General features: G+C 35.2%; 1 long non-coding RNA gene across 7 annotated transcripts in view; it reads right to left on the bottom strand.

Moving 5' to 3' along the window:
- The window catches only part of LOC141577567 (uncharacterized), an 839,800-nt gene that overhangs the window by 96,588 nt on the left and 716,805 nt on the right, over window positions 1-26,407 (bottom strand). For all 7 annotated transcript variants that reach the window (XR_012506829.1, XR_012506827.1, XR_012506830.1 and 4 more), the window contains one exon: window positions 5,376-5,442. This is a non-coding gene — a long non-coding RNA (uncharacterized LOC141577567). The remainder of the gene's footprint in view (window positions 1-5,375; window positions 5,443-26,407) is intronic.

The raw sequence follows: 26,407 nt of genomic DNA, 5'->3' as shown, positions 1-26,407 counted from the left end.
ATAAATTTATAGGCACTGTCAGGAAATCACCATTTCCCACATTATTTATCTTTAAGCAATACTGCGTATGAATGTTTTAACAAACAGACCTGTGACTCCTTCTATTTTTCCAGCTAAAGCAGGAAACCAGGTCATCAGGGATTTGACAATTAAATAAGCAAATTCACCCTGTGCGCTGTTTCCTTTCAGGAGAGGAATGTTTTCCCCCGATGTTTAAAAAGTGTGAGGGTGACATTTTGTAGCCAATGAATCACAGGTGACGATTTGCCCGAGTTCCCCCACAGGCTGTAGCCTGGGTTCTGTTTACCTATGAACAGCCTTAGTCTAAACCCACAGAAGTGACCAGCAGCAGGGCCCGATGCTGTCAGGGATCTCCAGGGAGGCTTCTGCTTTACAACTTAAACTCCTTGGCATTCAAGTAGCAGTAACATCCCCGACACCGCACCCTTGATTAAAAATATATATATATTCCCTGGGGCTCACGGTCAAGATTTTAGATCCTCCTCCAACTTGCCCTCAGGCTTTGCGATCAACTTGAGAGAACAGTTCCTCTTTTCCGGTGATTTCAAAGAAATCAGGCCAGAGGTGCTGTTTAAAGGAAAACAGTGAAGAAGCATTTCGACACATTCCTATCAGGTGTTTCCGCGTTTCACCAGGTAGAGGCTTTCCTCCAGGTTTCTCTTCCCAGAGTCTTCCCCCCACTTCAGCGCACCCCGTCCCTCAGCGCTGTCCTCACCAGTGTCCACATGATTGTAGGAGTGCACTGTAGGCGGCTTCATGCTCCTTCCACAGGATTTATTTTATATTATCCATGTTGGATTTGGGGTTTGATCTCATAGAATGTTATAATCAAGAGAAATATTTTAGAGCTTTAAGGAAAGATACCCATTTTCAGATGAAAAACTGAGGCTAAAGAAAGTTGGGTTTTATCTGCAAGACTCACAGAAAACCTGTCAGCTCCTTCTTCCCAACGAGGCCACGGAGGTCAAAGACTCCACTTCTGCTGCGTTTCCTAATTTTGGCAGATTAACTAAGTCGCTCAGGTCCTCACAATCAGGCTGCAAAGTGTATTTTCTTCTGTGTAAAGTTTCCACGAGCCCAATTTCCCCACCAACCATGAATTGAGAAGCCTAGTCTTAACTTCTCTTAGACCATAGACAGAAAGGTTCTGGAATTTCTTTGAATCTATGAAGGGTGGAAATGGAGCTCATCCAGGCTACCTAGGGCCTGTGCTCCTTAACTCTGGATATGCTCAGGGAATTCAGACAAAGCAGACATCACAGCCATGCTCCGAAGCCAAAGCAGTTTTGGTTCAATGCCAGTTCTGTGCCTGCTCATGGGCTGTGATCTGAGAGGTTCCTCAAGGTCTTGCCTTTCTCACCAATCCTACATCTGTCAAATCATTGGCTTCATAAATGGTTTAGAAATTGGGACAAAAAAAGGTGCCTAAGGGCTGGTTTGACTATACAGAGGGGGTGGATGGAACCACTATCAATAATAAATATTTAGATATGCTACAATGTGCCACTCAATGTTCCCTATGCTTCTCACATACTATTTACTTTAATAATGAAAATACCTGTGTATTTTGCCCATTATCTTTTCTATTTATCAAGACAACTCAATGAATTTTGCCCATTTTAAGAAGAGAGAAGTTAAATTTTAAGAGCACACAGCAAATATGTAACAAGCTGATTTTCAACCCCTGGTCTATCTGACCCCAGGCCCTTTACTGTCACTTGCCTTCATCCGTAAAATTCATCGAACATGTGTTTGTCAAGCAGCTGTTCTGCTAGTGAGGGAATGAGGTATCTGGGGCAAGGACTGCAGGCGTTTCTTCATATGCTCAAATTATTCTTCTGAGGGTCCATGGGTTGAGTCAAATATTTCAGTTACCCTGATAAACTCAGGAGAGATCAGCAGGTACTGGGCATGAGGCAAATGTCCCCAGAGACCTGGCAACCACACAGTGAAATGACTCAGTTACACTGAGAGACACACATACTTAAATGTATATGGAATATTGCAATTTAACCTATTGTATCACAAAATTCAGAGTCGAAAATATTTTATCAATGTATTTTGCTGGACTTCTACTCTGAAGTAGGTTAAAATGAATAGCAAAATCTTAGCATCTAATAAAGAAATGGTGACTTTTCCTGGAAGGAAAAGGGAATTTGCACAAAGTAAAGTGAATTTCCTATGACTAAAAATAATTTAACGTAGAAGGAAGCATTAGAACACTTTGTGGCCTTGGAATGATATGTAATTGTAAAATACAATTGTGTATCAAATATTTAGCATGGTTTTCACCCATCAATGCACATGTAGCATTATATTTTCATGCTCAGAATATCAAATGCACTCTCTTCATTGTGATTTTTAATCACCTGTTTGACAAGATAAAATAAAAGCTTTAACACTGATACAAATAACAAGTGTACTGACTTTAGCATTTTATGTATTTTTAATGTTTACAGTTTGCCCCTGAGAAATGTGTATAAAATCAACTTGACTGAGAAGAGGAAAATTCATATTAAGGTGGTTGTTTCAGCACACAGTCAGGATTCTGGTAACATAATCTAAGTTAAAACCAGAATTATATACTGAGCAAGAATTTTGGGCATTAAATTTATATATTCAGTGATTTAACAAATTTTTACCGAGGACCTTCTGTGATCAGGCATTTTACTAAGGTGAGCAAATAAAGACAGGTCCCTATCCACACAGCATCCAGCCTATACAAATATAAAGTGTTTGCCTACTTTTAAAAATAATATATATGTTTGTCTGTGTGTGTATGTAGGTACTGGTGCATTTAGTTTGCATTCGGTTTATAATGGATATTCCAGCTGAGTCTAAACTGCAGCTTATCTGGTTGAATAGAGAACTATTCTCTCTAAGCCCCCACTGCAGTGTCTGTTTGCATGACTTAATGTGTAGAGGGGTTTTAGTTTTCTAACTAAAGCAGATAGAAGGGCAGTTCCAGATGCCCTGAGCTACAGTGTGAGATATAAGATGAGCATGGACAGACAGAATTGGGGAATATCTTTAATAACCTTATAATAACAAGTAAACCATGGTGAGGAGTTGGGACTTGATCTGGGAGCAGTAGGGAACCTTCCTGAATTTCTCCATCAGATTTTATTTTTTAGAAAGGCTATATGCAGATTAAGCATATAGTAGGAATAAACAGTCATTGAGACCTGGAAAGATGGGTTTAGAAAATACTTTTGAAGCAATGTGGTAATTGAATAAGCCCCAATACTTATAAAACCTACTAACAGATGTTTTTAGATGCATAATCTGATAGTTATAAAATACTAACTTAATACATAACTACTTTTTAATGGTTTATAACAACATAGTTAATGCATTTATTTTTGTAATTATAGAAAAAAGATGTATGTTTATATATACACATTATATTTCCATGGTTCTGTAGGTTCTATAATGGCTGGATTCCTTTTACAGTTAGATAGAGGCATTGATTTAGAGATCTGCATATTTACCATACCATCATTGAGTGGGTACTTTCAAATGATTATTTCAAACTATGATTTTCTTTTGCTTAACTGCAACTACTTAGGGTAGATTCATATTTGAGGCATTCCTGATTACCACTCAAGTAGGAGTGATACTGAAATCACCTTTTGCAACCAGAGACAGGAAAAAATAGTTCCATTTGGGGATAGAGCTTTCAGAACCTAATACGAAAGCAAAAAAATAATAATAATAACAGTATCAAATTATAGCAAACTTGTGCTTTAGATTACAGTTCAGACAAAGACATCAAACTATCTAAAGAATCTGCTTCCACCATGGTCCAGGAACTCTCTCACTATTTTGGGTAACCTCTACAGAACTGTTAAAATTAGTTTTTGGAAAATAATGTCTATAGCCTTTCATGATATTCATTATTAGGGCTACCAACAGCTAACATTTATTTGAGTTTCTGCATCTTGTCCACAATTGCCTGCTGCAAACTATCCATCAGCCCCAAGAAGCTATGAAAGTGCCTAGAAAACCCTGCTGTCACCTGCATTTCTCCAGAAGGCAGGATGCCAACATAAAGAACTTCTCTGGCTTTTCTCCTGCAATAATACATACTTGCTTTCTCTTTCTTAGATCCAATTACCTCCTAGTTGGCAGATAATGAGTGGAAAATTCATTTAAGCTATTGTGATAATGGGGACAGCAGGGAAGCCTTTATTATACCAAGGCCTGAAAAATAGGGTCAAATTATTTTCTTCCTTGTAGATTATATCTCATATCAGGTACAGCATAAAGCTGTATGCACCCACTGAACTCCATAAATGACTTCTATTTGAGAAAGTTTAGCCTGAAAAAATTGTGTTTCAATGTCTCTTTTTCACACCACATTTTATCCCTTGTTCTCACTCCTGCTTGTAGAATTGTCTAAAATACACACAAATACCCAGGTATGTCTGCCAGGTTAGTGCAATCTTTGAGCTTTCTAGTTAGGAGCCTATTCAGATTTTTCTCTCACTTTTCTCTTCTTCCCTTATCTACTCTTTTCTCTCTCTTTCTATTTCTCCATCCAAATAGTTGACATAATCAAAGTGCCAGTATTCTTCCAGTTCCTAAGGTTTTCCTATTTTTTTGCATTTTTTTCAAGCCATAATTGACTTTCATCATTTTAGCAAAGCATCAGGAGACAGTATTATAGGAAGTGCAGTTGGCATTGATACAACCACATTTCTGGATGAAAGAAACAGTGTTTTTAAGGATATATGGCTTACAGCTGGTACACAGAAAAAGACTACAGATATTGACAGAGAAAAATAAACAGCAATAAAAAATAGATACATTAAAACCCAAATACCGCTTTTTATGTTATCCTTGGATTATTTTAATGGGGTATACAATGCACACTAAGTATATATTACACACACACACACACACACACACACACACACACAGAGTATAAATCTTGCCATGAACAGAACATGGTTATGACAATAGAAACACAGATCATAGATTGAAGATGCTATCCAGAGTTTTTCATTTAAAGAGTACATAAAACTAAGCATACATTAAGGGAAAATTATACCTAAAACAACTTTACACTTAAATAGTTAAAGGTTTTAATTAAAACTTATAGAAATACAGTTTTTAAAATCAAGCAAGAAAAGGTTATTATTCATATTTTACCCCTTAAATGATTTGTTAAACATATTGACTCTGAATCTTTAAAGAAGGAATTCTCTTATAACTTTCTAGAGCCATTATTGCCATTACTTCCTTTTCTCCCATATCCAATCCATGATCAATCCCTGAAACTCACTCTTCAAGCTTTAGCCAACCAGCTCCTCCACGGCCAGCCCGTAATCCAAATCGCTGGGACCGCTTACCTGTACCACCACGCTGGGCTTCTAAGTGGGCTCCCTTGCCTACCGTCTTCACAGCAGCCAGAGGAATCTGCAAAAACATAAATCTGGTCATCTGCTCCAAAGTGTAACACTTCTCAGTAACTTCTCATTATACCTGAGGTAATAGCCCAACAGTTTAATCCCGTCTATGCAAGTGAACCTGTTCATTTTCTCTGACACCATCTTCTCACATCTGTCTTATGTTGACTTCTCCTTCCTCCCACCTCACTGTGCTTCAGTTGAATATTCTCAACAGATCTGTCTTCCAGGCAACCCATCTTATTTTCTCATGGGTCTAATATTTGATTTGAGATACTACATGTCATTCAAAAAGTCTTACATACTTTAATAAACTTAATTCACTGGTGAAATTACCTGTCTGTTCATCTCTGCCATTTATTTACTCTATTTACTTGAATACATTAATAATAATGCCTTTCAAGTCCTGGTTTGATATTTCAGTATCTAGATTTCTTAATGGTCCATTCCTCTTTACCTTCTTTTTCTCCTGTTTTTAGCAAAATTTTTCTGTTTTTTGACATGTCTAGAAATTATTTTAATGAATGTTACATCCTATTTTCATTTTTTAAGAATCTGGGTTATGTTACTTTTCTTGAAGAAAGTTTTGCCCTTTTCCCTGCTAGAGAATGACTACTTCACTTCCATCATGTCTGCGCTAAACCAGACTCAGGTTAAGTTTTTGTTAAGGCTTCACTGTGCCTCTCTCTCACCTTTGTTCCTAGAGTGTAGCTAACCACATTCCTCTTTCTGTCATTAAACAATTATTTTATTTGCACTGCTTCATTTTCTTTATTAAATAAGAAGTAAGTCAGACACATAAAGAAGGGATGTTGGCATGTCCAGTGCACACTATTGGAATCTGTTTTAAAGAGTCCTGCCTTCCTGTGTTCTTTTTATTTCCAGATTTACTGAGATACAATTGACATATAAGACTGGTATATTTTTTATGTTTAAGGTATACAAAATGATGATTTGATTCACAAAAATACTGTGAAATGATGACCCCGATGAACTTAGTTAACACATCACCTCACATAATTACATTTGTCTGCATGTGGGATGAGAATGTTTAAGATCTAATGTCTTAGCAAATTTCAAGAATGTAATATGGTGTAGGTCACACTGAATAGTAGATCTTCAGAACTTATTCATTTTATAACTGGAATTTTTTACCCTTTGACCAACATCTACTCATTTCCCCCACCTGCCAGGACCTGTCAACCACCATTTTACTCTCTGTTTCTTTAGACAAGGAAACAACATAAGTGTCTATCAATGGATGAGTGGATAAAGAAAATTGTACATACACGCATATATGTATGGAATATTATTCAGGCATGAGAAAGTCAGAAATCCTGCCATTTGTGACAACATGGATGAAATTGAGAGCATTATAATGCTAAGTGAATTAAATCAGAAAAAGACAACTACTGTATGATCTCAATTATATATGGAATTGAAAAGCAAAAACAAAAAAAAAAAAAGCACATTCTTTAAAAGGGAAGCTTGATATGTTTAACGGGAATTCTTCCTCTTCCTCCAGTGGGTCCTGAACTACAATTTCAGGGTTCTTGGCAGTGCAAGCATGTTAAAAAAAAAAAATGCTGTTGTTCTTTCCATATATTCTGCTTCCGCTTCTTAGTTGCCTTCTGATACAAGTTCATACTTAAACAAATAACTTATAAGAAAATTATCAGCGCATTAGCAGCCCTGCAAATCTTTAGTATAATTACTTTGGTCTGTCTGACCTTTGGGAATCTCTGTCCTGCAACCATGACTTCTGCCCAGACAAAGCTGACAACACCTGATCACTTGCCAGTATTGAGAGGATTGCTAACTTCCTTTAGAAAGAGAAGGTGCCGGTCACCAAAAATCTCTATGTGCTTCTGTTCTCTCCAGAATCTTACCCTACCCTTCATAGGTACATTTAAGGCCAACATTAAATGTTTTTAATCCATACACGTGAAATGCACAATAAATGTGGGCTTTTCTTTTTACTACTACTACTGTTACTACAATACTATCAACATCATTATTACCCTGCTTGTTCAAACCACACTACTTTCTGGAACAGATAAAATAGAACTCCAAGTACTATTGTGAGTAGCTCACTTTTTCATATCAAATATATTATTATAAACAACTGAAACCCCAGACTTTGGAAGGTTCACTCTTTATTAACTGACATTAAGATAATCGGGTCGCTTACACTGTAAGTATCATGAATTATATCTTACAATGAATTAATAATAAGGTTTTCACTTTCCTTGTCTGAGCATCCTAAGAGCTCTCTGGATACTTCTATCTGACTATACAAAAGAACACAATGACCTACATTTAAAGAACTTCCTCTGTTCTAAGGATTGTGGCCTTCAATGATACAATTCAGCAAGTTCTACACGACGCTTTGCGAGACCTGTCACAGCCAATATATCACAGTGCAGATTTTTCATGGTTATGATTGAATCCCTTAAAACCATTGACTCATGCTGTCCTTGATGTAATAAACTTGTTCCTTAAAAATTCGCTACACATGTGCAGTAAACCAGAATTATGCTTGCAACTTACATTTCAATCTTTAACATGGAAAAAACTTTCCCTTCAAGTTCAGCAAATCTATTATTCAACTCCCTTTTTCGAGAGCTCAAAAAATACGAGTTGGTAGAAACATAATATTTGTCCTCTTCTGTTGCTTTTCTTCACAAATTTTTAGCCATAGTATAAAATGTGTATCATTTTCACAGGAAATAAACTGGAAGGAAATAAACCTTTGGATAACTGAACAAACCTCAGGGTAACTCAATACCTCCAGAACTAAAAATCCTACCTGTCCTAAATATTTAATTACCACCCATGAGAAATACTAATGAATTTTTTTTATGGAGATAGCATGAGATAAAGGTATTTGTTTTGCTACTGGCATTGAAAAGATACTGCCCCTACAGATTTTAGTATCAGGAAAGAGAGAGCTTATTTTTCAAGTGGTAGCAGTCACATGACCTCAACCTCTGAATTACATTTGAGCACAGATGTTTTATGTTCTTCCATACGTAAAATATTGACCATCTATCAGTTTGTCCAAATGCGTTGTTTTCTCCTTAGTGCTTCTCCGTGCAACCCAGACTTTTAATACTCCTTTCTATGGATCCTGGCACATATAGAAATGACATAACTATAACCTAGGCTCCAGGTCTACCTCCAAATTCTGGCTCTGACATTATGTATTCTAGACCTACTTGATCTCTGTGCCTTAGATTTCCCAGATACGTGGGTTTTACTGAATAATATCAGACAGCATCAGGGAAAGAGTGTATCAGGATAATCAATATGGATATAATATAATTATACTACCAACAATTCACCTTCCCATGGATTTCCACCACATTACAATATACAAAAAGAATCACTGCTTAATTTGACAACTCTGGAGCACCACTGATTCTTCTCAATGACTTTTTGAAGATATTTAACAAGTTGATCAATGGTATGAATGGATATTACAAGGGAGTGATTTTATGCACTTAAAAATAAAAAGTTTTCAGCCATTGCAAATGCAGACCAATGAAAAATGGAAATAAACCATTCCTGCAATTGTGATCTACCCACGTAAAATTATTATCTGATTTACAAAATAGCTTGACTCATCACAATACAAAGACACCATCAGCACCATCTTTGCCAGCCAATCTATCAGGCATTTTCACAGGCATTACCTCATTTAATCTTAAGAATCATCTGAACCATCAATTATTACTTCTACTTGTAAAATGACACAGAAGCTTAGGAAGTTTCCATAATTTGAAGAACATACAAATTCATGTAATTAACATAAATTGAACTTTGACCACAGTATCTGAAAGCCCATATACTCTCACAGTAAAACTTCACGCTCCTATTCATTAAAAAATAACAGCTAAATCTGCAAACATACACTGTAACAAATTACAAATTACACTAGATTAGAGATAGAAATATTTTTGAGTTTATTTGAAGAATGTCAAATAAATATCAATGTCATCACTATAGCCCAAATCATAGTAGTCTTAAAAAATTAATAGGACATATTCATCTCACATCCTCTTTTGTTTCATGATCCAGATATCAATGTTGTTAGTTTTTAACACTGTTGTGAAATATTGGTATGCTCATTGTTTGAAAAAAACAGAGATATATGCATATATGTATGTGCATATGCATGTGTGTATATATCTGTAAAAATGTGTGTGTGTAGAGGTTTAAAAATCTTAGTTCTGTGTTAAGTTTTAATGACTTTGAACATAAATGCTATTACCTTAACAGAGTGTCACTGGGGTATTTTATTATGTCAATTGATTTTAAACTTAGTTAGTTTTGTGAATATTGTACAGTCAATTGTCATTTTATTGTTTTACTCAAAAATTTCCATTTTCAATTAGAAACTATGTGAAATCTTCACCTCTAAAATTTTCACATGAGATCATTTATTTCTAGCATAACTGGTTCCAAACTAACCCTCCAGTGACAAAGTAAGGAAGGCATCCTTGGGTTTTCAGTTATTATTCAAAAGGCTGCTTAAGACAATGACTCATGGAGAAGGGTAACACACTAGGTGAGTTTCATGTTCATTCTGGCTTCCTGCATGGAGCTATGTTTTGGATCACAGATGAGGACCATAAAGCACCAGCAGGACACAGTGGATGCACCGAGTTGAGGTGGTAGAGGATGGAGTTATATATTGCTGCTGAAGCAACTAACATGTGCAAGGCAGGCCATGAGACATAAGGAAAATGGCCCCACACCAGAAGTCTGTGTGGAGTCACCAATCGGTATTTGACAGAGAGCTTCTCATTCATAAGAAGAGTCTTTACTTATGAGACTGCTGGCCCTCAGAAGCTGTGAAGTAAATGAAGGTGGATACTGCTAAAGGCTGGGAGCACTGATTCTCATCTATCTAGAGAGTAAACATCTTTGTGAACTAATTACTTGTGAATTAAATGTAGATTCCAGAATAGTCTTACCTCATGAGTAAAGACCATAAACTAGAGTAATGATTAACTTTCAGGACTAAGAATAAAATTAGACTAGCCCTAATAAGAAATAAGACCAAGCATAACAAATCCAAAGGATATTGCCAGTAATTGAAAGTAATTAAATGACTGCTGATGACAAAACTCAATGCCTTTTAAAGGAAGACAACATAATTCAGACTCAATCATTAAAAATGTCTAGGATGCAATTAAAAATCCCCAGTGTATTTCCCAAGTTGGGAAATATCAAAAGAAAAATCAGTCAATGAAAACAGACATCATGATGAAACAGAGAGTAGGATTAGCACACAAGAACCTGTTTTACAGATACTAGAAATCTATTTAAAAACCTAAAGGAAAACATTGACAAAAGGAACAAACAGATGAGAAGTAGCAGAGAAATGGAAACTGTAACAAAGAATGAAAGAGAAATTCTATAACTTAAAATTACAAAATCAGAAATGAAAAATTCACTGAACGAGCTTATAGAAGTTTGGAAGCTACAGAAGTAAGTGAATGTGAAATTTAAGAGATATCAATAAATAGATTCTTTGCAAAAGAGAGAAAGAAAAGGTGAGAACAAGTGAAATAATTACTTACCATCTTGTAGGGCAATATCAAGTGGTCAAAGAGGGACAATATCAGGTGAGCATAGAAAGAAAAAGATTAAATAGGACAGGAAACAATTGAGGACGTAACTGCCAAATGTTTATTAATTTAGAACTACAGAAGCTCAGTGAATAGTAAGCAAGACTGATACACAGATATCTATACCCTGTAAAACTTCAAAAAGTAAAAAAAGAATAGAGAGAGACAGGAAGGAAGAAATGAAGGAAATGAAGGAATGAAGGGAAGGAAAGGGAGGGAAGGAAAGGAAAGGAAATGAAGAAAGAATCCAGAGGAAAAGGCTAACTGCACATAGAGGGACAATGATAGAACTAATTCATGGACTCGTGGACAAGAAAAGATAAAGGCCTGATGACAACGGTGCATCTTTAAAGTACTGAATGAAGAAGAGTTCATTCTAAAGAAGTTTCTGGGTGTGGCTTTTGCCTAAAGGATTGTATTAGAACTGAATAGTATAAACCCATGAAGTTTTTAATCAAGTTATATCAGCCTGTAGTAAAAGGACAAGGACATTAAAAATAAAGGCAGTAACAGCAAACAGAGGCACTTCTCAACTAACATAGGCAGGAAATAGGCTGAAACACTACTTAGTTGCAAACATAAATACTTTTTCACGGGAAAGGGAGGATGATTCATGAGGTGAAAACAAAAGCTTATAGTGCAAAGACCCACGGAGGGTCCGAGCTGTGATCAGGGAAGCAAGGGACTCGCAACCAGTGCTCAGTTGGATTTCAGAATTGCTAGGACCAGTGATTACCAAGCGCCTCACTTTCCTCCTTTTTTGAAAGAATGGCTATCACAGTTACCTCATGCCTGTCTCTCTACTATACGTTCACTACAGGGACATATCACTTGCCTTTTTAGTTCACAGATTTTCAGACTGAGAAAGAGTCAACAGCGCTGCAACAGATGTACCACACCCGACAAAGTTCATCCACAGCTGGTCCAGATTTAGATCATATGATGCCGAACCTCCGCCTGAGCGTGATAACCTGATGGGATGAGGTTTTGGGGTGCGGGGTCAGGACACAAGGTGATTGTATTGAGCATGTGGGATAGATAAAAAGATATTTAGATGAGAAGGCAGACTGCCTCAGATTATCTTTTTCATCATGTCTACAGTAATATTTCAATCCAGTCTTCTCTTCCAGAACCTTGGTACTCTCTATCTAGGGTGAACAGCTCTGGAGACTCAAATTAATAAAAAGAATACAGCAGGAGTGATGTTGAGTGAAGTCTTAGAACAAGTTAGAAAGGCAATTCAGCTTCCACTTGGCTTTCTCTCTTTGGAGATGCATGGTTTTTTGTTTTATGGGGACTTTGGGGGTTTTTTGAGGAGGAGATAATTAAGTTTATGTATTTATGTATTTATTTATTTATAATGGAGGTACTGGGGATTGAACCCAGGACCTTTGTGCATGCTAAGCAAATGCTCTATCACTGAGCTCTATCCTCCCCAATTGGGGATGTACATCTTTTGGAACCCAGACATTATGTTCTGAGGAAGCAGAGGCCACATGGAGAGGTCACGTTGAGGACCCCTACTAAGGTCCCATTGACAAACAGCAGCAATTACTATACACGTTAGTAAGAAAACCTGGGGGTGATTTAAACTCTGGCCTTTGTGTACACTAGGTAAGGCCGACTAAAGCAAGAACAAGCTGTTCCTGCTAGGCCCTGCTCAAATAGCAAATTGATGAGGACAAAATTATTATTGCTTTAAATGACTAATTGTACTTTATTTTACTAATAGCATATTTTGTACTAACATTCACTTTACTAATTTACATAATTTACTTTACATATTTTACAATTACTAGTACTAATTTACATAATTTCCCCAAATATGATATGAAATAGAAGTAACCTATATTTGGGGAAATTAAGAATACAATTTATGCAAAATATAAAATAGAATGTTATATATTAAAATATGTTTACCCATGTGGATAGGCTTTCAACAGATAATCCTAAATAAAAATGTTAATCTGCTGGAAAAATATACACAAATATACCTATAGATATTTAAAATATTAATAGGTAATATAATGAATTAATTATGAAAAATCAAATTAGTAAAATAAATAAATTCTAACTGGAAGAATTTTTATCAAACTAGATGAAAAATTCCCTTTAAGGAAACTGAGGGAAATCAAAAAGGAACTTTAAATTTATTAATATGCTATTTAACTTATATAGAAATTATGAGAAGAAAAATAAAGATATATGATTGGGAGTTATGTTTTCAAGATAGTTTCTGGTTTTTTACAGATAAATATTCATGAAAAAAATTTCAAAACCTGGAAAAGAACGGAACTCACATGGCCAATCAGCTGTGGGACCACCTCAGACAGCACAGCAAAGACACAAGAAGATAGAGAACTAGGCGTTCCAAAAGGTGACAATAGAGGGGTGACAATGAAGAAATAAAGACATAATATCACAAAATCTTCTGAAGCTAAAGCATCCTAATGTACAAGCCAATGAAATTTGAGGACTTCAAACAGGAAAGAAATTCAATAAAATTACAGGAGTATAAGAACAAAACAACAAGATTTACCTACAAACACATGGAATCAGATTTCCATCAATTTCTCATCAATAAGCGAATGCTAGACCACTGGGAAGTCAAATCATAAAAACTTTTGCAAACAAGTGACGTTCTCTGTCCAGACAGTATGTTAACCAAGTCCAAGGGAACAAAACATTGTCATTTATTTACAGGCCAGACTCAACAATGGTATTACCCAATAACCATTTCTGAAATAATTTCTTGAAAATATAATAAATAGGCAAGTAGACAGATTTGTGATTCAAAAGGGTGGTAAACAAAAGTAAATGAATAAAACTTGAAGCCTAAATAATGACTGATTAAAACATTTTAAAAAATCAATCTGTTATGAAAACCCCCCAAAAAAAAAAGAATCAGTTTTTTTTTTTTTATCAACTGGTTTGGGATAGTAGGAGAGTTTAAAGCAGAAACCAAGCTCAGATAACATGATTCTATTCTTTATCGGCAAATGCACTTATTAATTACTATTAATTATTTGTCAAAAGCATGTATAAATGTAGGTTAAATACTTAAGATCGTTAAAGATAGATATAGGATGTTTAATAAGACACCCTTAAAGATAGGGTATTGAAGGAAACACAGAATAAATAAAATGGGTCAATGTACTCAAATTCAGAAAACACAAATCAGTCAGCAAATAATTACAAGAAGAATGAATAATGATTTAAAAAATGAGGTTACTCATATACACGCATAAGTATATTACACATATAGCAAACACGTAAAGGTTGAGAAGTTAAACACAATTTTGAAAACAAAGACTCACAAGTTGGGTTAACATCTTTTTTTATCTTAGTTATACATGTTAAAAAAACAACCCTCAAAAAAAAAAAAAAAGAAAAGGACGTAAGCACAGCAATAGAAGCAGATCCATCAAGCGTTTACTAAGAAAACAAGAGAAAAATTGTGGCAATAAATATAAAAAAGAATTAAGTATAAAAGGAGTACAACGGGAGACAAGGAGACGGAAAATTAATTCAAGGATAAATATTAGCTTCTGTGCACCTGTGATATGTTTGAGATTTATAAGCAAATGCTGTTATAACTATGAAAATAAATGATGTAAATGTATATACTGGGCCATGTAGTTCAAAAAGTAATTTTTCTGGAGTATGTACTATAGTAAATCAGGTTGAGATATCTTGAGTTACTTTTCACTCAGAAAGTTATTCTCTGTGTGTATTTCTGGTCACCTCTTCTCTGCTAATACCATTTTCACAACTGAACCATTAGATTCCAAATTCTCCACTCATACTGTCAGAATAGTTTTGATGATGAATTACTGAATTTATAAACATTTGTTTCACAGTCGTGGACTACTGGTCTTCAATATAGAAAGACCTGAGACATCAATTATAAATGAAATTATGCAAATATAAATAAATGTTAATTTTAAATATAATATTTATAATCAACATGGTATAAACTACCTGAATGTATTAGAACACACATGTGAAAAATATGAAAATGAATAGAGGGTGACATTAAATAGATTTAGATGTTCCCAAATTTATTGACTGAAATCTGGTAAGAACAGACAGTCAATTTAGATAATCTTCCCTATGTGTATTTAATCCCTGTGTTTTGTTTTTTGGTTTTTTGGTTTTTGGGGTTTTTTTTTTACTTTCTTTGTAAAGATAGTGAGACATTTCTGAACTCCAGGAAGACAAGCAGATAAAGTGAATTAATATGCTTGATGATTTACTATATTTAACTTCAAAAAATAAACATTTCTCAGACGAAATTGATTTTAGTTACATCCTTAGAGTATCATTTTCCAACTGCAGCCCTCTTCAATCCTATTTGGAAAAGGAAATCCATTAGAGAAAGCAGGAATTTTATACAGAACAGAAATTACAGAATCCGTTAAACTGTACATAGCCGCATGAACTCAATACTCTTCTGTATAATGCCACAAAAAAAAGATAATTTGATGATAAAATTTAAATTGAAAAAAGATAAAGACAAAGTCTGCGTTCTACCTGCGGAATTATGCTGCGTTACATGCACACTGGGTAACGTCTAAGAAGAGTTCTAAGGGGGCGTCATTACACACGCACACCCGCGTTGCTAAAATCGCTTAAGCACCGCTCCTGGTGGCAATCTGGCTGCAACATCAGGTAGTTTATCTTTAATTGCTTTCGGTGTCCCAAATTCTCTCAGTGACACAGAATCTGGTGTGAAAACCACTGTAGGCAGAAACTACGCAATGCGAATATTTAAAACCTTCAACTCCTTTTGGCAGTCACTGGATCTTATACATAAAATCATTGCTTTGTTAAGGTGAGTGCAGATGTTCGTAAACTCCTATGTTAAATAAATGACTCTCTTTTTATGTTTTCAATTTAACATTTACTGAGCACAGCTGGTATAAAGATGAAAACAGTGAAAATCAAGGGAAAATTGAACATAAGGATTAGCACAGCAAAGTTCTAAACTCATAGTCCAGTAAAGATAGAAGCTAGGTAGTTTTAACTTCATACTAACACAATTATCAAAAAAATACATAATGAAAAGAATCAGAAGAAACTTTCTTCTGGCTCCATCCACACCTTATCCGCCTTTAGGCATAAGCAATTTTTACCAAACGATGATTTCCAATGACCGTAGCATTCACTGGAAAATTGCACTTAAATTATCCTAAAATGAATTTGTGGATTTCTTTCGATATAAAAATTGAAAGTGATGGACTTAGGAAAACTCTGGGTTGGAACTACCTTTTAGTATTATTACAAGTCTTAATTTCTCATTGCTGAAAAGTCTAAACTTTTTTGAGGTTGATAAATTACTTAGCAGCCTCAAGAGAGAGACATTTTATGAGTTGTAATAATAAATCATTAAGATGTTCTATCTCTGAAGCCATTTTAAAGGAATGTATACATGTAGTTAGGACAGGTCCTGGATATATATAGCAAAAAATATGGACATATACATAAATAAATTTCTCTTACATAAACCTTCATTTGACTCTCCTTCTTTCTATTATTTTCACCTAATCATTAAAAAAAAAATTAAATAGACCTCTCTCAGAACTTGCATTTTTTAGAACCTCTATGTGCCTCTTCTTTGAGGTCATCTAAGACACTGAAGTAGAACTCACTTCAGAAAACTTACATCACTTATCTTGACAGTATCTCATGCCCCAGACTCTTTTATCTTTCCTCTAAATTGTTTGAAATCTGTCTGCCCTACTTTGGGGCTATATTTTTTATAATAACCACCTTTCACCTGTGTAATTATCTCCAACTACTAAATCTCCTGGTCAAGTACTTCCCTACAAAAATGATCACCTTACATTGATCTTCCTAGCGTTAATGGAGTTTGAATTAACCTCACATCATCCCTTTTGTCAGAATGATTTCTATGAGTTTAAATTTATCCCTTTGTCAAATAACCTTATTTACCTCATTTTATATAATACATACCTAATGTAGAAAATGTAGGAACTCCACAAAACTTGAATGGATTAAGTATATTATGCATTGCCTGACTATCCTGAACTATCTCTTGCACAGTTCAGTGTATATAATAACCGTTTTTGCATGTGTGTATGCATGTGTTTAATTTTCTGCTTTGTTGTGTTTTAAGTGACTTCTACATAATACCCAAGATAACAGTTTCGATTTAAACATAGATTTGGTTGTAGTAGTTAAGATACAGTCATTGTAGAAGATGTGAAAAAGATACAAATGTATAAAATTTTTAGTAATCTCCTATTCAGAGTAAAGTACTCTTATTCTTTATAATTAGAATTGCATAAAAGGGTGTGATAAATATTCTAATTGTTAAACAGCATGGATGTAAGTTACATACACATATGCATCATACACATACAATATGATATACGTATATATTATATACATACATATACAATTTGATATAGACAGTGTCATATTGCATCATCTAAGTCACTTTTTGTTTTATTTCCTTTTGCTCTCTTTTACTATTTTTAAAAGAGATTAATAAATTACATGTCAGCCATCACTATTGGTCATTAAATCATTCTTTATATATTTTTCCAATTATTACTTATCAAAGTTCCTTTCTGAAATATATTTAAAAAACAGTATGTGTATAGTAAGACCTTAAGTAATGAAATATGAATGAAAGTACATGGAACACCTTAAAATCTGTTATAAAATCAATTGGTTTTCTTTTCAGTTCTCCCTCAAACATTCTCCCCCTACAAATGCAGGTAGGAACTCAAGCTGGGTTCTTATTTGTAATGGTAAGTGTCATTCTGGTGGCCATGTGGCTACACAGCATGAGGCTACACAGCATGAGGCAGCAATGATGAACCATGACAAAAAAAAAAAAAAAAGACAGTTGCAAAATGAGAAGAGTTCACACAAAACCCCCAGTTTTATGAAGGCTTCAGGTTTACCCGTCATCACAGAACCTTGATCTGCTGTGGCTCAAAACAAGGAAGGGAGTCCACATGTTTTGCCTGAAGCAATAATTAAGATCAAACAAAACATGCTTGGCAACCATAAGACATGACAAGTCGTAGAGGAAAAGGCTTTTTCAGCAATGGCACTAGAAGTCATTTTCTCCAAAAAAGAGTCCAGGTTATTATCAAGCAAAGCGCAGTGGTTATAACCCAGTGGCAAATCAGATCCAAGGAAAGCAGATATAAGCAGGTGGTAGAACAATATTTGCATTTCCACAGAATAAAAAAATTTACACCTTCAGTTAAAATGAAGGGACAGAGAACCAGAAGGAGGGTTTTGAGAAATGTACTGCAGCCATCTCCTCTTCTCAGTTTCTGTGGTGCTCCCTAAGCTTAAGGAGAAGCATCTTTGCTTAAATCATAGCTGTCAACTGCTGATGGGTTAGCTAGTTTTAATGAGTTGATACTGTTTCAAACATGGTAGATAAATACAGTTGTACAATACCTATAATCACGCTGTGTGATTTGGATGAGACAGTTGCTCATGTACAGGGGGCTTTAGCTGCATCCTTTCGACATGAGATTAGAAAGCTACACAGTGACTGGCATGCACAGTGAATGACTCCCCTCCATCCCTCCCACTGAGTGAAAAACGTGTTTATGATGATCATTCTGTATCTTCTCCTTAACAAATCTTGGGCAGTGGTGGCCAGAGAAGCATGGGTTGCAGTATTTTGTGGCTGTGAGACATAGCAAACTTCCACATAAAAGCATCAATCTCAAAATCCTATGCTTTTCCAGATGCTAAACAACTATGACAATTGGACCTAAGACAGAAGAGGTGCCTGTGCATACAGATAAAAACCATGACAAATAACATCATCATCTGCCCAAGTCTAAGCAGAACCTCAAATGTGATGGCTTCAAACATCAGCAAAGTAAATCTCCAGTACAAAGCAATCATCACACTACTCTTCTTCCCTGGAAAACAGAAATCATAAACTGTCCGCACAAACCAGAGATGCCTATTGTCTACTCCCATTAAGCATAATGGTAAACTGATGCTTCCTAAAGTGTTCATTTGAATTTTAATAATTAATGAAATTTGATAGAATTTGAAAGTATATAAATAAAACATAATATGCCCATCACCCAATACATGCAAGATGACATTCTGAGAACTTGAAGGATGTTTCTTTCCAGGATTTTTATATGAACGTGAGTTACAAAGTGTAAGGTGACTGTTAGAGTTCCCAGCGTATCATGAGGGCTCGGTAAGAATTTAAGTCAAAATGCTAATGAAAAATGAAATTTCCTATATTTATCACTACAAGGTACACATTATGTTGTGGTATGGACTTTTTTAATAAGGTATCTCGTTAGGATCATATCTGTGAAAAAAAATAAAAGGATTACGTATAATGTACACATACAAAAGGGTATAGAATAAAAATTAGCTCCACTCTAAGACTTTCTAACCCATTTGGGAGACATAAACACCGACATACTTTCTTGTACATCCTTCCACGCACATCTCTTAAATACCTTTCATATATATTCATATGTATGTATATGTATATATGTACATGAATGTATCATTTAGACAGCAATTTTAATAAAACCTCTGTATTTTATAACCATTGTATTTTTACAAACCAGTGTGTCTTGGAGATAAATCATACATACATATATGGAAGCATAAGGCTAAGTAGCAACAAAAACACAAAATTCTTACTCTGAGCAAAGTATCTTTAAAAAAAAAAACCCTCTAACTTCATACCTATAGGCCAAATACTACATTATCTTTCCCTGAACATCCACTAACACTATTTCTATTCAACTAGAGAAAACACATAGTACAACATAAAAAATTATTAAAATTACAAAGATTGGAACCCAAAGAGTACAGCTGTCATTATTAAAAGATGACATAATTGCAGATGTAGAAAATATGAAATACTCTAAAGAAAAATCACGAGCATTAAAATAATTAGCAAAATTCTGGATGCAAGGTCAATTATGTATAAAAACGAATTGAACTTCGTGGTTGGCAAACTTCCTTCTAAGGATAAGACAGTGACCATTTGAGCCTTTGTAGGCAACATGGTCTGAAACAAGTACCCAGATCCATCGCTGGAGCGTCCCATGGGTTTGTGTTCCCGAGACTGCTCCACACTGTAAGCCTGCTGTCAGCCTCTCCTGCTTCCCATGTGTGGTACCACTGTGGTACTGTGTTCCAGCCACATGTTCCTCACCAGTCTCCTGTCTCCACCTATTTTTATTATCAGTCATTTTTGGCTTTTTTCACAATATAATTCACTCTGCAACATATTCTTAGACCTCCATTAATATTTCTAGCCAATCAACAGTAATATTACCCAACTGCTGGGTAAAATTTAGTGGGTTTTTTTCCCTTGGTTTCATATACATTTATTTCAATAGTCACCAGGGATTCTAAGCAGGGGACTGAATTATTTTGAAACCATTAGTCTGGCCCATAAATTACTCATCAAGAAAACACAGTTATGTTTATTTTCTGTACAGAGAAATATGGTAAGATAGCCTCATCTTCAGAGGCTGAAACAGCAAAGAACAAGTCCACTCAGCACCCAAGCTTCTACCTGATTTTACAAGCATGTTTTTAGAAAGTGATCTAATGATCCCAAGAGTGAACAGGAATATCAACCCAGGTTTAAATACTACCTTCTGCTTGTTCTCAATATGTCTAAACACTTGTAGGGAAGTGGTTGCAGGAGGAACAATCAGCTGAGACTTCGTTTGCAATAGTCCATGACTTGGAGACACTAACTCTGTCCCATGTGTGTATCTCAGTGCCACAGTCACCTCAGGGAAGAGACTACATCACACAGAGCAGGTTCTGCCTAATTTCTATCTTTATGTGCTGTTTGGCTTAGTCAGAAAATATCAGCAAAAACTCTACCAAGCACACTAATAAACTCAAAGTCCCATCTTACTTAAAGAATGACATTGAAATAGTAAAAGAAATCTATTCTGTTAGAAGGAAACACGGACAATTCTGGTTACCAGCAAAGGCATGTAAGACATGATCCAATAAACCACTGATACCTGCATTAGCAGTGACAACTCTATCTAGCATCTTGAACACAGAATTTTCTTTTTATCATTTTCTACATCAAACGCAAGGCCACATGCTTACATTTCCAGTCATAGCTAAACTAGGAGGCATTGACCGGGCTTTGCCTGACCCTGCGATAACCCCAGCAGTCTTTTCCACACAGCTGAATCCACTTGGTCTCAAATGTAGAGTCAATGTCTCTAAATTCCAAGGTTAATCTTCACTTGAGACAGAAAGAATGAAAAGGGCTGTGACCTATTATCCTGCAACTTTTCTTTCCCATCCTTTAAAAACTCTTCAGAAAGAATATGTATGCCTAGTTCTTAGGATGTAGTATCTATTAGGTTCTTCCTTCTGGTGAATAATTATTGTTCCTAGCATTAAGGTCCATATTCTAGCCACTTTCGTGGTCCTCAATCAGCCTGTATCTAGGACCTGTTCTTCCTCTTGACAATCTGATCTCCAAAGAACCCTACTGGGGAACTGAAGTTAGATTTCTCTGAGGCCTTTGCTATATTCTGTATTAGGTCTTCTAGGCTTTGAAATCTGTCCTCTCTTTCCTAATAAAAAAAAAATCTAATTTCAGTCCCAGACTTCAAAGTGGGCATTATATAATGGTGTCTTCGCTTACAATAATACATATCTTGGTCTAGTTAAGTAGGTTACATCTTGGAAACATCTTTATGATGATAGTATAAAACATACCATATAAATAATGTGAATAAGATCATTTTTAAAAACAAGCTCTAACTATGCACACTCTAATTATACAACCCCAAAATCACACTCTTTTATATTTACACAAAGGGGTGGATACCTCCACACAGATATTTATATAGTAGCTTTATTCATAACTGCCCAAACTTGGAAGCAACCTATATGTCCTTCAGTAGGTAAATGGATGCATTAATGTGGTAAGTCCATATAATGAAACATTAGCGTTAGAAAGAAACTATCAAACCATGAAAAGACATGGAGGAAACTTAAATGCATATTACTAAGTGAAAAAAGCCAACCTGAAAAGGCTACCTGCTATATGATTCCAAATATATGACACTCTAGAAAAGGCAAAGCTATGGAGACAGGAAAAATATCAGTATTTGCCAAGGGTTGGTGTTGGGTTGAGGGTGAGAGGGGGTTATGAATAGGCAGCACAGAGAGGATTTTTACAAAGAATGAAAATATTCCAAACAGTGGAGATGTGTCATCATACATTTGTTTAAACCCACAGAATGCGCAACACCAACAGTGACCCCTAATGTAAGCTGTGCACTTTGGATGATAATGATGTGTCAATGCAGATTCACCACCTGGAACACAAGTACCACTGTGGTGGAAGATGTTGATAATGGGGGATACTATGAATATGTGGGGGCAGAGTATGGGGGAAATCTCTGTATATTCTGCTCAATTTTGCTGTGATCCTACAACTGCTCTAAAAAATTGTGTGTTAAAAAACTGACTCTCAATATATCATAATCCACCCATTCTCGATATAAGAAACACGCATCCTTCACACATTCTTTTTTTCCCCTCCCACCAGAATGTAGTATTACTTACTATGCTAAATATAATCACTTTCATTAATAACTATCAATTGGGAGAAAGCTATTTCATAGGATCAGAAACTGAACTGTTGAATGATAGAAATTTAATTTCAATATTTCAAGGTATGTCTACTAACTCAAATAACAATAACATTACATTTCTAACTGCATATACTGCAAGGAATATATTTTATTGAATGAAAGAGATATTTTCCTTTTTCTTCTATCAGACATTTGAATGTCTAACGATGATCCCAAGATGCTTTAAAGTGTTTATAAAGTAATCATGCCTCTCTTTCAGTCTTGTTCATATTACTAATTAATTCACCTTACATCCTTTTGAACAGATGACAATAAAATTGTTATTTCTTATTTGAAAAATAAAGAATTCTTAAATTTCTAGGCTGTGGGAAAATAAGATTGCTTTGAGTTACCACCTTCCCAGCATAATGGAGTTTTCTAAGTCTGGCACAAAGTAATGATTTCACTTTAGAGCAACAGATTTAAAAGTAATTTTAAAAATAAGAGATACTGTAATAATGAAGATTGTCATTGTAATAGTTTAAGTATTGATTTAATTAAGCATAATAATTTATCAACTTAATTACATTGTTTTATTTAATTATATAGTACTTATTTAGCAATGTTAATCATATTATATAATTATGTGATTAATTTAATCAGTATATAATTATCATGATCATCACTGAGCATCAGCAGAAATGGCCACAGATAAACATATTGTTCCAAGAGTAATAGGTCAAAAGTAACTAAATACAACAGACTATGTTTAGAAGAGGATTGAAGCTCTGGAAAGAGCTATCTTGTATTAGGATTAGCCTGTATTTATCCCAAAGTCTCCATAAACTGGATGCCCCAATGACAGTTCAGACTTAACATTACCCACCGAGACTATGGCTGGAAACTGTCAATGTTAAATGATGTTCATACTAAACATCTATCCTTTGAACTAGGAGGATCACCCAATATTCCTGTCTACCTTGATTAGAAAAAATCTGCAACACCTTTCACTTTGAGTTAGGTTATTCATCTTTACAATAGAGCTCCAGATTTTATTTTACAATTGCAATTATCTTCAGCTTTTTAATCCACTGATTCCTGCTTTTATATATTGTAATAATCGTGCTTTTAGGTTATGCCTTTGCTGCTTTGGGGTGCTTGATTAAATGATTTTTAATTCATTTTCAACTGCTCTTTATAACAATCAAAAGAGTTATAGCCATGGGGATTTATCCAAGTAAAGACTTGCTCACATTTCATATATTTTTTTCACTTTTCCTACACTCATTCTAATAGTATTTTTTATTCCATTTATGACCCCAAAATTATTGAGGAAGAAACATTTAAAATAAAGCTTAAAGTGTTTGGGTTATTCTGTTTCTTGGTTTCTCTATGCCTTATTCAATCAAATTTTAGCTGTGTTATGTTCAGAGAATGCATAGAATGCATTTTACCTTTCAGAATAAATTAAAGTTTTATTTATAATGGAAGATATCCATTTTCTAGGTCTTCTGGGTACATTTGAAAATAAATATTTTGTAGTTGGTTGATTGCATAGGTCACCAGGAGAATATACTGTGATAGTAAATAATTTGTGCCAATCATTCCCCACCCATTTTATGAATCAATCACTGATTCAATGATAGGCTTGTATAAAAGCATATAGTATATATATGTTGGTTTTGGTGTATGAAAAAGAAAAGGAGAACCACTCTCTTCTATCATAATTTACCAATATACAGTATGCTGACAAGTCCATGGCATTGTACTTCAAGCTGGATGTGACAGATAAAATGTAACAGATGTCTTTACACCATGATTAGACCACAATCAGGTTAGGTTCCTTCTTAGATGACTGTTGTCTACAAAGAGAAAGTTAAAGTGGGATTTCATTCTCTAAACAAGCAAGGAGTCACAGCAAAGTGGTAGACCCATGCCAAATTTGCATCTTCTAATCTCAGTCTATCTGCCAGCAATCAACATGAGAAGTCGGCTCTCTGTTCATCCACGGATGAGCAGCTCCAAGCCTCCTTCCAAGGCTGTACATCAAAGCAGGCTTTCAACTCCAACCAGCATACATATTAGTAGGTAACAGAGGCTAACTATTATTAGTTCAAGTAATCTTATCTTCCACTGGAGCATAACATGACAGTGACCTGTTAGTGGTAAGGCTACCAAGGAAGAACAGAATATGAATTCTCAGTTATCATCGTAAGACAGTTCTTAAGGCATCACACAGCATTTAACATTTGTATGGGGTTTTTGTTGTAGGAAACAAACCCTGTCAGCTCACTTGGCAATGATGCTGAAGAATTAAGTACCCTCGAATAATTTTTATGACTTCGAGGCCCAGCTCAAGGAAAAATCCCAGTTATTTAATACTCACATTTCTTACCAATATGCACACTGTGTACTCTTCAATGGATGCATTTTTTACCATATATTCTATTATGAGATTGAGAAGAAATCAAAATAATTTGGTTGATAGTAGCTAACCTGCCCCATCTCTTCCCTAAGGAGTTTGTTTATAAAGTTGTCACTTCAGTACTTCAAAACTTGTACTGCTCTGTAACTCTGAGAGTTTTATTTCAACTGAGACACACAATTCAAAACCGTAGACCCAGGGCTCAGTTCTTTAATGTGTTATTGTTATGCTCCATTTGCATCTTTTCCTCCATAAATTTCCCACTGAAAAAAATAACAACAAACTCATGAAAAGGTCATAACATGCATGGCTTTTCCATTCATTAACCCCTCTAACTGAATATAAATGACTGTACCTAAGGCATACAGAAGTTGAGCATCGGAAAAAATTACACCAACGCACGAACAGAAAGCAGTGAGAATGTGTTTATCTCCAATGAAATGAAAAACATCATGCCAGTGATAATACAGGTAAAAATAACCATGATCTATCACTATTGTTAAAGTAAGTAAAGCTGCTTCTTTCATTGGTCACTTATCGGAAAGTGAATGGTTTACAAAATTTAGAAATAAGATGATCAAGTAGGAACACCTATGAGTAGAGGATAGAAAGCCGCTATTTCTTCATTCTTTCTTTCCTTTCCTCCTTCCTTGTTTTCTCTCTTCTATCCTTCCTTCACTTAATTATTTTTAATCAGTAAAGCATTCAAAACTAATGAGCTGCAACCTGTAAGGAAGTTTAACATAGATTTATCATTCTATGCCAGAAATAAAGCAGTAAGAGAGATAAGCTCTATACTTCAATCTTTTGTGATCCACTAAGGAGAAAGATAAATAAGTTAAAATTACATTCTAGTGGATAAACATGGTAAAAACCCTTCACTCTCAAGTGTTGTTATAGAGAAAAAATAAAGTAATGGAGAGGTGTAAGGGGGTTTTCAAAGAAGGTACTATTTCATGCTTTGGAGGGGAAAGTGTGAGTTTTTCAGGTTGATAGGCAGAGCAAACTGTATTCAGGCAGAGAAACAGAGGTAAGATGCTAAGAAAGAGCCAATTTCTTCCAGAGAAGTCTATGTTAGTGCATCCAAAACCTCTCTCCCAGCCATTCTGAGATGGAGTATGATTTTCCCTTGACATGTGAAAAATTAGTAGTTTAGTGTCACTAAATAACTTTCTTTCTGAGGTCAGCCATGAAGGACACTGGGTATGAAGCAAGTTGGGTTTAGAGGTTGATAGTGTTGGTTTAAGCACGGTAAGTTTGAGGCATCAGTGGTATATGCAGGCAGAAACGTTAAATAAGTCTGTCAGC

The sequence above is a fragment of the Camelus bactrianus genome, chromosome 4 (assembly GCF_048773025.1).
Source record: "Camelus bactrianus isolate YW-2024 breed Bactrian camel chromosome 4, ASM4877302v1, whole genome shotgun sequence".
NCBI classification, from domain to species: Eukaryota; Metazoa; Chordata; class Mammalia; order Artiodactyla; family Camelidae; genus Camelus; species Camelus bactrianus.
This window is presented reverse-complemented; position numbering and strand designations above follow the sequence as displayed.